Source organism: Cervus canadensis, chromosome 21 (genome assembly GCF_019320065.1).
Source record: "Cervus canadensis isolate Bull #8, Minnesota chromosome 21, ASM1932006v1, whole genome shotgun sequence".
In the NCBI taxonomy this organism is placed as follows: Eukaryota; Metazoa; Chordata; class Mammalia; order Artiodactyla; family Cervidae; genus Cervus; species Cervus canadensis.
The window spans coordinates 39,994,686-40,007,974 of NC_057406.1; the positions used below are offsets into that span (position 1 = coordinate 39,994,686).

At 42.6% G+C, this 13,289-nt stretch overlaps 1 non-coding gene across 1 annotated transcript; it reads right to left on the reverse strand.

The window, feature by feature from the left end:
- Window positions 1-3,288: 3,288 nt before the first annotated feature.
- Window positions 3,289-3,395, reverse strand: LOC122424101. Its single transcript, XR_006264300.1, has one exon. It is a non-coding gene; the product is annotated as a U6 spliceosomal RNA (small nuclear RNA).
- Window positions 3,396-13,289: the final 9,894 nt, after the last annotated feature.

Genomic DNA, 13,289 nt, shown 5'->3' on the forward strand with positions numbered 1-13,289 from the left:
CAGTTGTGTGACCCTATGTATTGTAGCCTGTCAGGCTCCTCTGTCCATGGGATTATCTCAGCAGAACACTGGAGTGGGTTGCCATTTCCTTCTCCAGGGGATCTTCCCGACCCAGGGATCAAACCAGTGTCTCCTTGTACTAGCAGCTGGATTCTTCACCACTGAGTCACCAGGATTCACTTGTAGGCCCGAAGAAATGCAAGCGCCACACAAGGTATACGTTCTAAACACTTCAATTTGCCAAGGGCTTTGCAAATAAACCAGCCCTTCCCTGGCCCTTCTGCCTTCCAGACCCGCACCTCTATGTAAGGATTCATGATCTCTCAGGATATTTCCTCCTTTATGCAAAACATAGCAATTTAAGAAATAGGAAACATGTATTATAATTTGCAACCTGAATAAATGCTGAATCTTATCTGAGCCCTGTTATCCTGGAAAACATTGGTGAGGATTCAGAAATCCCCCAGCAGCCTTTGCTTAATACTAAGACCTGTCCTTTCCTGGCCAATGTAGACAAGATGTCCCTTGTTCACTGTGACAAGACAAGGCCAGACATAGACCCTCATGATTTCCTTTCTTTGCCTCATAAATGATTAGCTGAACTGCTTGTCCCTACCAATAAACACAACACAATGTTAATGTGTTAACAAAGTTACCCAAAGTTTGGTTAATGTTAACCAAGCTTTGGGTAAGCTCTCTCCTTCCTCGAGGTCCTTGAACTTTGGCCCACCCTCAGTGACTTCCCTGGTGGCTCAGACGGTAAAGCATCTGCCTGCAATGCGGGAGACCAGGTTTCTATCCCTGGGTCGGGAAGCTCTTCTGGAGAAGGAAATGGCAACCCACTCCAGTATTCTTGCCTGGAAAATCCCATGGACAGAGGATTCTGGTGGGCTACAGTCCATGGGGTCACAATGAGTCAGACACGACTGAGCGACTTCACTTCACTTCACTTCAGCTTCTGAGAAAGGGCTTCCCCAGTGGCTCAATGGTAAAGAATCTGTAGGAGACACAGGAGATGCAGATTTGATCCCTGGGTCAGAGAGATCCTTTGGGAGAAGGAAATGGCAGTCCAGTCCCGTATTCTTGCCTGAAAAATCCCAAGGACAGAGGAGCCTGGTGAGCTACAATCCACGAAGTCACAAAGAGCCAGACATGATTGAACACACATCACAACACACAGCTTCTGAGAACAGGGTCAAATATTCTCTAATCAACCATCCATTCACACCACTCTTCTTTAAGTTCTTTTCTTTTTTTCCCCTCAATTTATTTTTGACTGCACTGGGTCTGCATTGCTGCTCATTGGCTTTCTCTAGTGATGGCAAGCAGGGGCTACTCTCTAGTTGCGGTGCACAGGCTTCTCATCGCAGTGGCTTCTCTTGTGGTGCTTGGGCTCTAGAGTTGTGTCACACACGCTTAGTTGCTCTGTGGCATGTGGGACTTTCCTGGACCAGGGATTGAACCTGTGTACCCTGCATTGACAGGCACATTTTTAACCACTGGACCACCAGGGAAGTCCTCACACCACTGTTTCATCCCACTTCCCTGAGTCTGGCCCTTCCCAGCCTTGTTTACTCCTCTCTATAACAGAGGAAAATCCTTTTGCCCATCTCTGAGATGCTTGCGGCAAACCTATGTCACAGCCTTCTCTCACTGCAGTATTTTCCCTCTCCCCTTGCAGTAATCCTTTTGAATACAAGTCTCTTCTTACTAAGTCTGGAATAGATATGCTTTGGACAAACTAGAAATAAAAGAGAACCCTTCAACTTCATTTATGAGTAATCTTTTTTGTTTTCTTTTTAATATTCTGATTTTATTTTCAAGTTGTCAGAAAAAAGAAAAGTATTATGTAATGAACACATTTAAAAAAACTTACTGGCATATAGTTGATTTACGTTGTGTTAGTTTCAGGTGAATAGCAAAGTGAATACATATATCCCTTCTTTTTTCCCATATAAGCTATTATAGAGTATTGATGGAGTTCCCTGTGCTATATATAGTAGGTTCTTATTATCAGTAGTTATCCACTTTATATATAGTAGTGGTATATGCATGAGCATCTTCTGACAGTAGAAGTGTTTTTACAAACTGAATATTACTTGATTCTTCAGTCCCCTGATGGGTTTCCAGAGTGCATTGAGCATTGTGACCTTTGACAAATAATGAACAGGGTTGTTGTTGTTTAGTGGCTAAGTCGTGTCGGACTCTTTTGTGACCCCATGGACTGTAGTCCCGCCAGGATCCTCTGTCCATGGGATTTCCCACACAATAATACTGGAGTGGCTTGCCATTTCCTCCTCCAGAACAGGGTAGATTAGTCTTAATTAAATGCCTATCATGTGTTAGGCACTGTTGTAAGTGCTTTACATATGCTATCTCATTTCATTCTCCCAGTTTCCCAGTTTCAGTTTCCATGTACTATTTTTATTTTCTTTTACAAAAGAGGAAACAGGCACAGAGAAGTTAAGTACTTATCCAAGGTCCCACAGCCAGTGTGAATGGTAGACTTGAGAAGCACAGTCAGGTCAGTCTAAAGCCATGGTCCAGCCATTTAGCTACCATGCCACAGGCTTCCCTGGGGATGACTTCCTAGGATGCTCCTTCTGACAGCGGGGAACAGAGGACATGCAGAAACATGTGAAGGAAAAAAAAAAAAAAAAAGAAGTTTCCACAGCTGTCAGCTGGCAACCGGCCTGGCCCCCATAGCTGGGAACTGGTTTAGTACTACCAATCATAAACCTTTTCTCAGAAAGGCACTGTCTCCTGAGAGCCCTCTGTGGGGTGAGACAGAGACCATTCTGCAACCATGCCTTCAGCACAAACCAAAGCGGCTCTTAGAACCACAGAAACAACCAAACTCCGCGCCTCCTGCCCCGCGGGCCCCCCGCCCCCCCATTTCCTAGCTAACACGTTAACTACCGCTTCTTTACGGTTCCTTCTGAATGACGGCGTTAGCTTGGTCCCCTTCCTGTCATGCCTTTGATGAAAATCATTAAGATAATCACCAAATTACCCCTCCTTTCTGACTGCACCTGGTCCAGAGCAAGCCTCACCCTGATGAACTCTTCCCTAAATCATCTAACAGAAACCCAAACCCTTTTATGAGCCCCTCCCAATTCCCTGCTATCTATGCGGCACAATTCCACGGCGTTTGCAGTCACCCTTGCTTTATTTTTTAGAGTGAAAAATCACAGGTTCAGAATTAAGTGCCAGGCGTTGTGGTTTTGACAAAAAAGCGTTTCCTTGGGGGCTAAGACGCAAACGGTGTCTGGACGGTGGGGAAGGGCACAAAATATGGAACGCTTCAGGAATTCGCGTGTCATCCTTGCGCAGGGGCCATACTAACCTTCTCTATATGGTTCCGGTTTTAGTATATGGGCTGCCAAAGCGAGACCACCCTTGCTTTGTTTGACTACTGGAGGGAACCGAAGGGGCTGGTGGCTTTAACGCAAGACTGTAGTCCGACTCGATGGACATGCGTAAGCTCCGGGATTCGGTAATGGAAAGGGAAGCCTGGCGTGCTGCAGTCCACGGGGTCACTAACAGGCGGACAGGACTGAGTGACTGAACTGCTGTAGTCCGCCGAGGCCCGAGTTTGATGCTTTCCCGCGCGCCACCTGGTGGTGATGTTGTGCAATCGCAGGAGCTTTCATCTGGGCTGGTTCCTCAAAGGCCACTCCTTTCCTTCCCTTTCTCTCTCCCTCTCTCTTTTTTAAGGCAGACGTTTTTGTTTGTTCTTTTTTTTTTTGCCTGCATTGAGTCTTTATTGCTGCTCGGGCTTTTCTCTAGTTGTGGTGAGTAGGGCTACTCTCTAGTTGCCGTGGGAGGGCTTCTCATTGGGGTGGCTTCTGATGGTGGTGGCTTCTCCTGTTCTGGAGCCTGGGCTCTAGGGCCTACTGGCTTTAATAGTTGCAGCTCCTGGGCTCAGTCGTTGCAGGTCCCAGGTTCTAGAGCACAGGTTCGGTCGTTGTGGCCCTTGGGCTTAGTTGCTCCTGGGCATGTGGGACTACTCTGATCAGGGATCGAACCCCGTCTCCTGCACTGGCAAGGGGATTCTTCACCACCCCCAACCCCACACACATCTGTCCCCAACCCCTGCCCCCGCTAATATCCCTCTGGAAAAGGCTTTATTTCCTTTGGGATAGTGTGAATGGTTGACCATACTGAAGAAGTTTCTCTAATTTAGTTATCTTGGACTCAATTTCATCAGCTGGGGAATCTCAAGCTTCAGCCTTTACCGCCCCTGCGCTTTCTCTATATACCTGGAAACGGAGGAAGGGTCAGCAGGGGCCTCCGTGGGTACAGTTAGGCTCCATCTGGGAGAATAGGAGCTCCAGAAGCATCTCTATCACAGCTTCTCTTCCCAGAGTTTACACCCTTGTAATAAGGGATAAACTGCTCAGGTAAATTGTTATTTTAATATTCCCAAAGGTGAGGCACAAGTCACCAGAAATACTCTGGACTAGTGCAGAATATTGGCTTTAAATTTAAAAGTTTATTTTTGTGACTTTTATTACCTATAATAAAACGTGTCCTATATAATAATGCATGGCTGTGGCCTAGGTGAAGTAACAACAGCGGCATGTTTCTTTTTTTGTCATATAAATATGTTTATGGTGTGGAAACTCAAATAGTCATGATGATATGACTGCAGAAGACTAAAAGCAATGACCACTCTAGACAATGACACAGTAATGAAAAAGGTTGGCATCATCATGTAAGAACTTCCATTATAATTACACCACAAGAGGTTTCTAAGACGTTGTGATTGGAGCACGTTAATACATTTTCCTATGACACTGTTTTAGCTACTTCCTAAGGCAATCCTCTCCTATGGTAAAATCGATATGGTTTAAAAAAAAATCAGACTTATATTTTTTAAAAGATATTTTCAGGTTATTTTAGAAAATACAAAACCTGTTTTACTTGATTAAATGATAGGTACTTTTAGTACATGATGTGATTTTTCTAACACTACTGCAAAGGTTGACTTTTATATGTCAGTTTTTTTAATTAAAAATTTTTTTTATTTGGCTGTTTCACATGGCTTTTGGGTCATGAGGCTTGTGGGATCTTCGTTTCCCTACCAGGGATCAAACATGCCCCATGCAGTAGAAGCTCAAGGTCCTAACCACTGGACTGCTGGGGAATTCCCTATATATCACTTTTAAAGTTCCACAAATAATTCATTGATGAAGAAATTCTCATTGAAAAAAATTAAAATTCAGAAAAATACAGAGTAAATAGTAAAAGTCACCCATCATTCCCATCCCTTCCCCTGAATTTCACTCCCCTTCCCTAGAATGACAACTACTACCATTTTTGCATGCTCCCTTCCAGAGCATTTTTTTTTTTTTTTTTTGGCATTTACCATTCACGTATATGCACATATTTAGTAGATAATAATAGTGTTTCTTCCATATGAAGGTGTTTCAGATACATAGTTATCCTGTTTAATCCCTGTAGAGGAGACAAAATTTTACCTAACCTTTGGCTGAAGAATTGATGCTTTTGAATTGTGGTGCTAGTGAAGACTCTTGAGAGTTCCTTGGACTGCAAGGAGCTCAAACCAGTCAATCTCAGAGGAAATCTACCCTGAATATTCATTGGAAGGGCTGTTGCTGAAGCTGAAGCTCCAGTACTTTGGCCACTTGAGATGAAGAGCCTTGTTGGAAAAGACCCTGAAGCTGGGAAATATTGAAGGCAAAAGGAGGAGGGGGCAGTGGAGGATAAGATGGTTAGATAGCATCACCAACTTAATGGACATGAATTTGAGCAAACTCTGGGAGCCAATGGAGGACAGAGGAGCCTGGTGTGCTACAGTCCATGGGATCACAAAGAGTAGGACATGACTTAGTGACTGAACAACTTAGAGTTTTCATTTGGGCATTAGATTTAAATTTACATGAGGCAGATTAACCAGAGAAAAGCATACATATTTATTTACTATAATTTTAATGTGACAGGAAAGCCCTCATAAGGAAATAAAGACCTTATTATGAACAAAGACAGGTAATTGTGGAAAACTAACTAAAATAAACAGGGAAGCTAAAGAAAGATAAGAGTTATTTTAACAAGGTCTGCTTGCACAGAAGTCTCTTGCCTTCCCCTTCCCACCCTTGATGGTATCGTTGTTTCCTTTCAGTAGGAGGACATCTCTCATGGGCCGGTTTCCAATTCCAACAGTGTATGCCTGCTCAGTCGTGTCCAACCCCCTGGACTGTAGCCCGACAGGCTCCTCTGTCCATGGGATTTTCCAGGCAAGAATACTGGAGTGGCTTGCTGTTTTCTCCTCCAGGGCATCTTCCTTGCTCAGGGATCGAACCCCAGTCCCCTGTGTCTCCTGCATTGTTTACCACTTGAGCCGTCAGGAAAGCCATAGGGCAGTTTATCTCCTGCTTTTAGGAAGAAAAGAGAGCTGGTCAGCTCACTTGCTGTGTACCTTTAGCTCAAAATAATCCTCAGGCCAAAGTGGCCTGTTTTGAGCAGGCTTACTCTGCTGCCCTTCATCTTCACAGCCACCTCCGAGGCTGTGCTATTAGTTATCCATGTACAGATAAGGAGCCAGAATCACAGAGGAGTTCGCAGTTCAAGTTGCACCACTGGTAAATAATGAAGCCAGATCTTCAGCTGTCTGGGCTTAGTGTCCCAAACTCAATCACAACTCTGTATCACCTCTCAGTGGCAAGTTCATCGTTACCTTAGCTGCTTTTTGGTTTTAACCACAGGAGTTGAGTGGGTTACATGCTTGTTACTATGTGGTTTTTCTGTGGTAACTGATGAGACTGCAACGGTGGTCACCCGGAAACTCTGTGCAGCTGAATCCAGGCTGTTGCAGAGCTTCACTGTGGTATAAATACAGTAGGAACCCAATAGAAAGGGCTGCTACTTGAAGCAACAAATGCAGTGGGTGAAACTACTGAGCCCTGCCAAAACAAGAGAAGCTCGAGGGCGGCAACAAAAACCCAGTCAGTTCAGTTCAGTTGCTCAGTCGTGTCCAACTCTTTGCAACCCCATTGACTGCAGCACACCAGGCTTTCCTGTCCATCACCAACTCCCGGAGGTTGCTCAAACTCATGCCTTTCAAGTTGCTGATGCCATCTAACCATCTTATCCTCATTGTCCCCTTCTCCTCCTGCCTTCAGTCTTTCCTAGCATCAGGGTCTTTTCCCAATGAGTCAGTTCTTCGAATCAGGTAGGCAAAGTATTGGAGTTTCAGCTTCAGCATCAGTCCTTCCAATGAATATTCAGGACTGATTTCCTTTAGGATTGACTGGTTTGATCTCCTTGCAGTCCAAAAGAATCTCACACCACAGTTCAAAAGCATCAATTCTTCGGGGCTCAGCTTTCTTTATAGTCCAACTTTCACATCCATACGTGACACCTGGAAAAACCATAGTTTTGACTAGATGAACCTTTGTTGGCAAAGTAATGTCTCTGCTTTTTAATATGCTGTCTAGGTTGGTCATAGCTTTTCTTCCAAGGAGCAAGTGTCTTTTAATTTCATGGCTGCAGTCACCATCTGCAGTGATTTTGGAGCCCAAAATAATAGTGTTACTGTTTCCACTGTTTCCCCATCTATTTGCCATGAAGTGATGGGATCGGATGCCATGATCTTAGTTTTCTGAATGTTGAGCTTTAAGCCAGCTTTTTCACTCTCACATTCACTTTCATCAAGAGGCTTTTTAGTTCCTCTTCACTTTCTAACATAAGGGTGGTGTCATCTGCATATCTGAGGTTATTGATGTTTCTCCCGGAAATCTTGATTCCAGCTTGTGCTTCATCCTGCCTGGCATTTTGCATGATGTACTCTGCATTTAAGTTAAATAAGTAGGGTGACAATATACAGCCTTAACATAATCCTTACCCAATTTGGAACCAGTCTATTGTTCCATGTCTAGTTCTAACGGTTGCTTCTTGACCTACATACAGATTTCTCAGGAGGCAGGTCAGGTGGTCTGGTATTCCTATTCTTTAAGAATTTTCCACAGTTTGTTTTGATCGACACAGTCAAAGGCTGTGGCATAGTCAATAAAGAAGAAGTAGATGTTTTTCTGGAATTCTCTTGCTTTTTTGATGGTCCAATGGATGTTGGCAGTTTGATCTGTGGTTCCTCTGCCTTTTCTAAGTCCAGCTTGAACATCTGGAAGTTCATGGTTCACGTACTGTTGAAGCCTGACTTGGAGAATTTTGAGCATTACTTTGCTAGCTTGTGAGATGAGTGCAACTGTGTGGTAGTTTGAACATTCTTTGGCATTGCCTTTCTTTGGGATTGGAATGAAAACTGACCTTTTTCAGTCCTGTAAGCACTGCTGAGTTTTCCAAATTTGCTGGCATGTTGAATGCAGCCAAAACCCAGCAACAAAAACCCAGCGCAGCCAAAAACAAACAAATGGGGTTGGTACAGTCAGTCTAAGCCTTTATGTATTGTCAAAAACTGGGATGGGTTTCTCCAAACTGAAAGATTTACTTACTTCTGTCAGTTGGGTAAAACTAAATTTGGGAATATTTCATCACTGTCACTTTCTTGCCACATTCTTGACCAGGGGAGTCAAGCGGGGGTGGGGAGGGGGGTGGTTCCACAAAGACTGTTCCAAAATTTATCAAGAGTGAAAGAGTAGATTTGTCCTTGGATTTCTTTTTATGCCCCTGTCTTTGTTTCATTTATGTAATAAAGATAATCCTGGCCATATCCCTTCAGAAACTTGAGGATTATATTAGAGGATATATTAGTGACACTTTATAAGTTGGAAAGTGCTCTAAGTTCCTTTCTCTGACAGTTCCTCAAGCCTTCCTCTCTGGGCTGCAAAGATGGATAAATTAGCTCTTAGCATCAGTCATTAAGAAACTGTTAATGAAAGTGCTCAGATATGATTAATGCTTTCTAAATAACATTCAACCAACACAGACTCTACCTCTGTAACCTCTTGTTATGAATATCTGGTTAAAATATCATAGTGGTAGAGCACTATCCTTCACCATTGATGTAAGCACATTCCCCATTCCCTTATAGAGAATATAAAGAAATAAAATGAAAACTGCTTTAAGTGCCTGGCACTAGTAGGCATTCAGTTATCCATTCAAAGAATAAAAAAGAAACACTGATTCCGGTTCAGCTGTATTAAAAGTTGACCTGTTCAAATTTACCACAACTTTCATATTCATCATTTTTTCTCATCTTAAGATTGAGGAAATAATGCTGTCATTGTTTTCATCTCTCAGATGTGTTATGAGATTGAGATCTTATATAAAGCATTTTATTTCAATCTGTAGATTTAATATATTGGTTTTTTCTTTTCCATTATTACAAGTTTATTACAAGTACTGAATATAGTTTCCTGTGCTATGTACGGTGGGATCTTGTTGTTTATCTGTTTTATATATAGTAGTTTGTATCTGCTAATCCCAAACTTCTGATTATCCCTTCCCCCCTTTCCCTGTGGTAACTGTAAGTTTGTTTTCTGTGAGTCTGTTTCTGTTTTGTAAATAATTTCATTTGTATCATATTTTACATTCTACATATAAGTGATATCGTATGATATTTGTCTTCTCTGTCTGACTTCCTTCACTTAGTATAATAATCTTGAGGTCCAACCATATTGCTCCAAATGGCATTCTTTCTTTTTTATGGTTGAGTAGTATTTCATTGAATATATTTGGACTTTTAGTTTGCTTCCATGTCTTGGCTATTGTAAATAATGATATGAACATTGGGGTGCATGTATCTTTTCAAATTAGAGTTTTCTCTGGATATATGCCCAGGAGTGGAATTGCTGGATCATGTAGCAACTCTATTTTAGTTTTCTGAGGAACCTCCATATTATTTTCCATAGTGGTTGTACCAGTTACATTCCCACAACAGTGTAGGAGGGTTCCCTTTTCTAAGATATTGTTTATATTTGTATCTTCCATGAAGGCCCACATAGGAAGGTTAGTTATCAGGATCAATGGGAGGCATCAGTGGTAATGGAAGCTGGCAGTAGGTAAAGCAGGGGCTTGGGGAGGGTGGGGAGCCTGAGAAGGGACACCTAGGGGAAAGAAGCATTTAGAGCTCAGAGGGTCTCATCAAGTGGATGGGAATTAGTCAGCATTGGGAAGGGGGTAGAAGGCAAAGGACTCATCAAAAGTCAGACATAAGGCAAAGAGACTGGCAATCAGCGGGAGCAGACAGTTCTAGTGCAGGAGTTAGCTGAACTTGTCCCGATTCACCATGTCTGTGCCAGAATTCTGTTGAGCTTTGCTTAGGAAGGTTTTGCTGACGCATGGAGCTGAGGCTGGAGTCAACACTTAGAGAGAAGTGGTCACCATCTAATCAGGCTGTGTTGCTTGCAGCTGTTGCCATGTTACACGGGTGTATTCATGGTCCCATCTGCTGCTAACTGAGTCATTCTTGCAAAGAAAGTATCAATTCATTTATGTGCATCATATACCTTACACAAATCCTATGAGTGCTGTTACAAAAATAACATGTTTGGGAAGCACAACGAATGCTTAATTTGGCAATTTTCACGCGTGATTCTGATAGTGCTGTTAACCTTGCTGGGAGATGTGAATTCAAGTACTATCAAGTTATTCAATCTACTAACATTCACCCACTTTTCTTCAGTGTTTTAATATTTGCCACTGGCTGTAGTTATCTGCAATACCACTAAACTTAATATTTATTAATTATTATATTTGTTTCCAATATTCATAATCATGAATAAAGAGTAGGGAGAATGTTGGCAGTATTTTAAGGAAAATGGTTTCTGGGCTTCTTGGGGATTCTGATATCTCATTCCTAAATCCCAAAGATTAATATGTGTCAGGAATTTGAAAACTCTACTCTAGTTTAATGTTCTCTGTTGTGTTTGGGAGGGTTAAGGCTTTGTAACTGTGGAGAAGCAAGGCCTTGCAAATGGTTGTGGGTTCCAATTGTAACATGCTGTGAAGTCTCAAGGTGGAATGTTAGGGTGAGGGACAGTGTGGTCAATGTTCTTCCATCTACAAAGGGTGGCTTATAATTAAAATATTCTTCCAGGTTAAGTGAAATCTTACATAGATTAAGATACTTATGTAGGTTATACAGGCAATAAAATCACAAGGATGAAAAATTTTGACTTAATTTCTCCATATTATTAGAAATGTTATAGAATCCAAGAAGGTGAGATTAAAATGGAAGATGAACTTGATGTTTACAGAAAGTTCCTTTTTAGAAATAATGTTGTGAAGTAATAAAATAAAAAAAAATAGAAATAATGATTCATGATCATGGCAGAGCTGATTCTATGTGTTCACCAAATCATTTCATTTCCTTTTGAATGCATAGGAACTCTACATTTCCCAGGACCCCTTACATAAAACTTCCTCACGCTCTTTTAGTTGGGCTGTCTCTCCATCTGTGAGGCTGAAAGCAAAGACTGTGAGATGGCAGAGGTGTGTGATAGGAGCAGCGCCAATCCTGGAAGTCCCTGCTTAGAGAACAGTTGTCCCGGAAAACCCTCTGACCAGGAACATCAGCACGATTGAGAAACACATTTCTATACTATTCAGCCATTGAGAGTTCAGGGTTTGTTTGTTACCTGGCAGAGCCTAACTATCTTAACACCATGCTATGTTCATCCTTACTCTTTATTGGAAAGAGGGGCCACCTCAACATGAGGAGGGACAGTGTGTGGGATGTACAGTGTGGTGAGTGACTGAACAATAAGGCACACTCATACTGTTTTAGGGCTGCCCTGGGCTTCCTAAGTGGCTCAGTGGTAAAGAATCTGCCTGCTAATGCAGGATCTCCTGCAAGAGATGTGGGTTTGATCCTTGGGTTGGGAAGACCCACTGAAGAAATGGCAATTTCCCAGTATTCTTGTCTGGGAAATCCCATGGACAGAGGAGCCTGGTAGGACTACAGTTCATGGGGTCACAAAAGAGTTGGACATGACTGAGTGACTAACGCTTTTACTTTTAACTTTAAAAGGCTTCCCTGGTGGCTCAGGTGGTAAAGAATCTTCCTGCAGTGCGGGAGACCCGAGTTCTATCCCTGGGTTGAGAAGATCCCCTGGAGAAGGGAATGGCTACCCGCTCCAGTATTCTTGCCTGGAGAATTCTATGAACAGAGGAGCCTGGTGGGCTATAGTCCATGGCATTGCAGAGCGGACTCAACTTAGCAACTAAGTGTGCATACACACATGCACACACACACACACACACACAGTCTAGTATGTGAGGGATGTTATAGGAAAATGCATTCCCCACATGTGGAAATGATGTGCCCCTTGAGAAATGAACAAACAAAACTTGCTTCTGATGGATCAGGCTATCATCAGTTGAAACAATTCAATAAGAGCTCTTTCCATCACACAATGGAGGAGTTTCCATCAGTGCTGCTCTACTGCATTTATTCATTATGCTGTAATAAATCACAATGTATTGTTCTTTGTACAGTAGACTCTTGGGAATGTGGCAGTGTAAGTCTCTATCTTTGTGTCTTATCAAAGCTGACTTTGGGGCCAGATCCTGAATGTGAGGTTCCCACCAGCTTTCTGCCTCCCAGGAAGACCCTCTTTAACAGGCAGCAAGGCTTACCAGCCAAAGCTTCTCACACCAAGTTGTCTTTTAAATGGTTTATAGTACCTTAGGCCTTAAAATAAGCAATTGTCAGCAACAGGAAACACCTGAAAAGGGAAAGCATGCTGGACAGCAATTAGTGCAAGATCACTCAGCAACACTGGATGTCTTCCTGGGAGCAGAGCCGTGGGAACCGAGAGGGCTGCATGTCTGCCATTTTCTTGACTGAGAGTTTAGTTTGGTCTAGAATCTGCCTCCTGTCTTGACACAAATAGCACTTATGCAGATAAATGTAAGTGCAACAGTTTATCTAATTTAAATAAAAAATCTAAGGTCAGATTCTTACTTAGATTCGGTGTTTCAGAGTTCAAAGAGATAAGAGAATCCACTCTAGCAGATGAAGCTACTGGGGCCTTGTCAGAAACGGAATAATTCTATAAGCCCTTAAGAGAATGGAGAAGTGAGAATCAAGACTATATTTATACAGGAGATGTGTTCAGTGTCACAGCAAAAATCAAATTACATTCTGAATCTCTGGCAGTCTCTCAGCTGCAAATACTAAGTTTTATAAGTCCCAACTGAATGAATGCATGAAACAGCTCCTTATTAAACCACACTGGAAACAGCCCTGCCTCACTTACAGCTCCCTGAGCAAGTTATTTATGAATGAGCGGATGGTGCCCCTTGGTGGCCGCCCTGGGGAATCACCTGGCACAGTGCCTCCTTGCTTTGTAGTGGCTATCTCT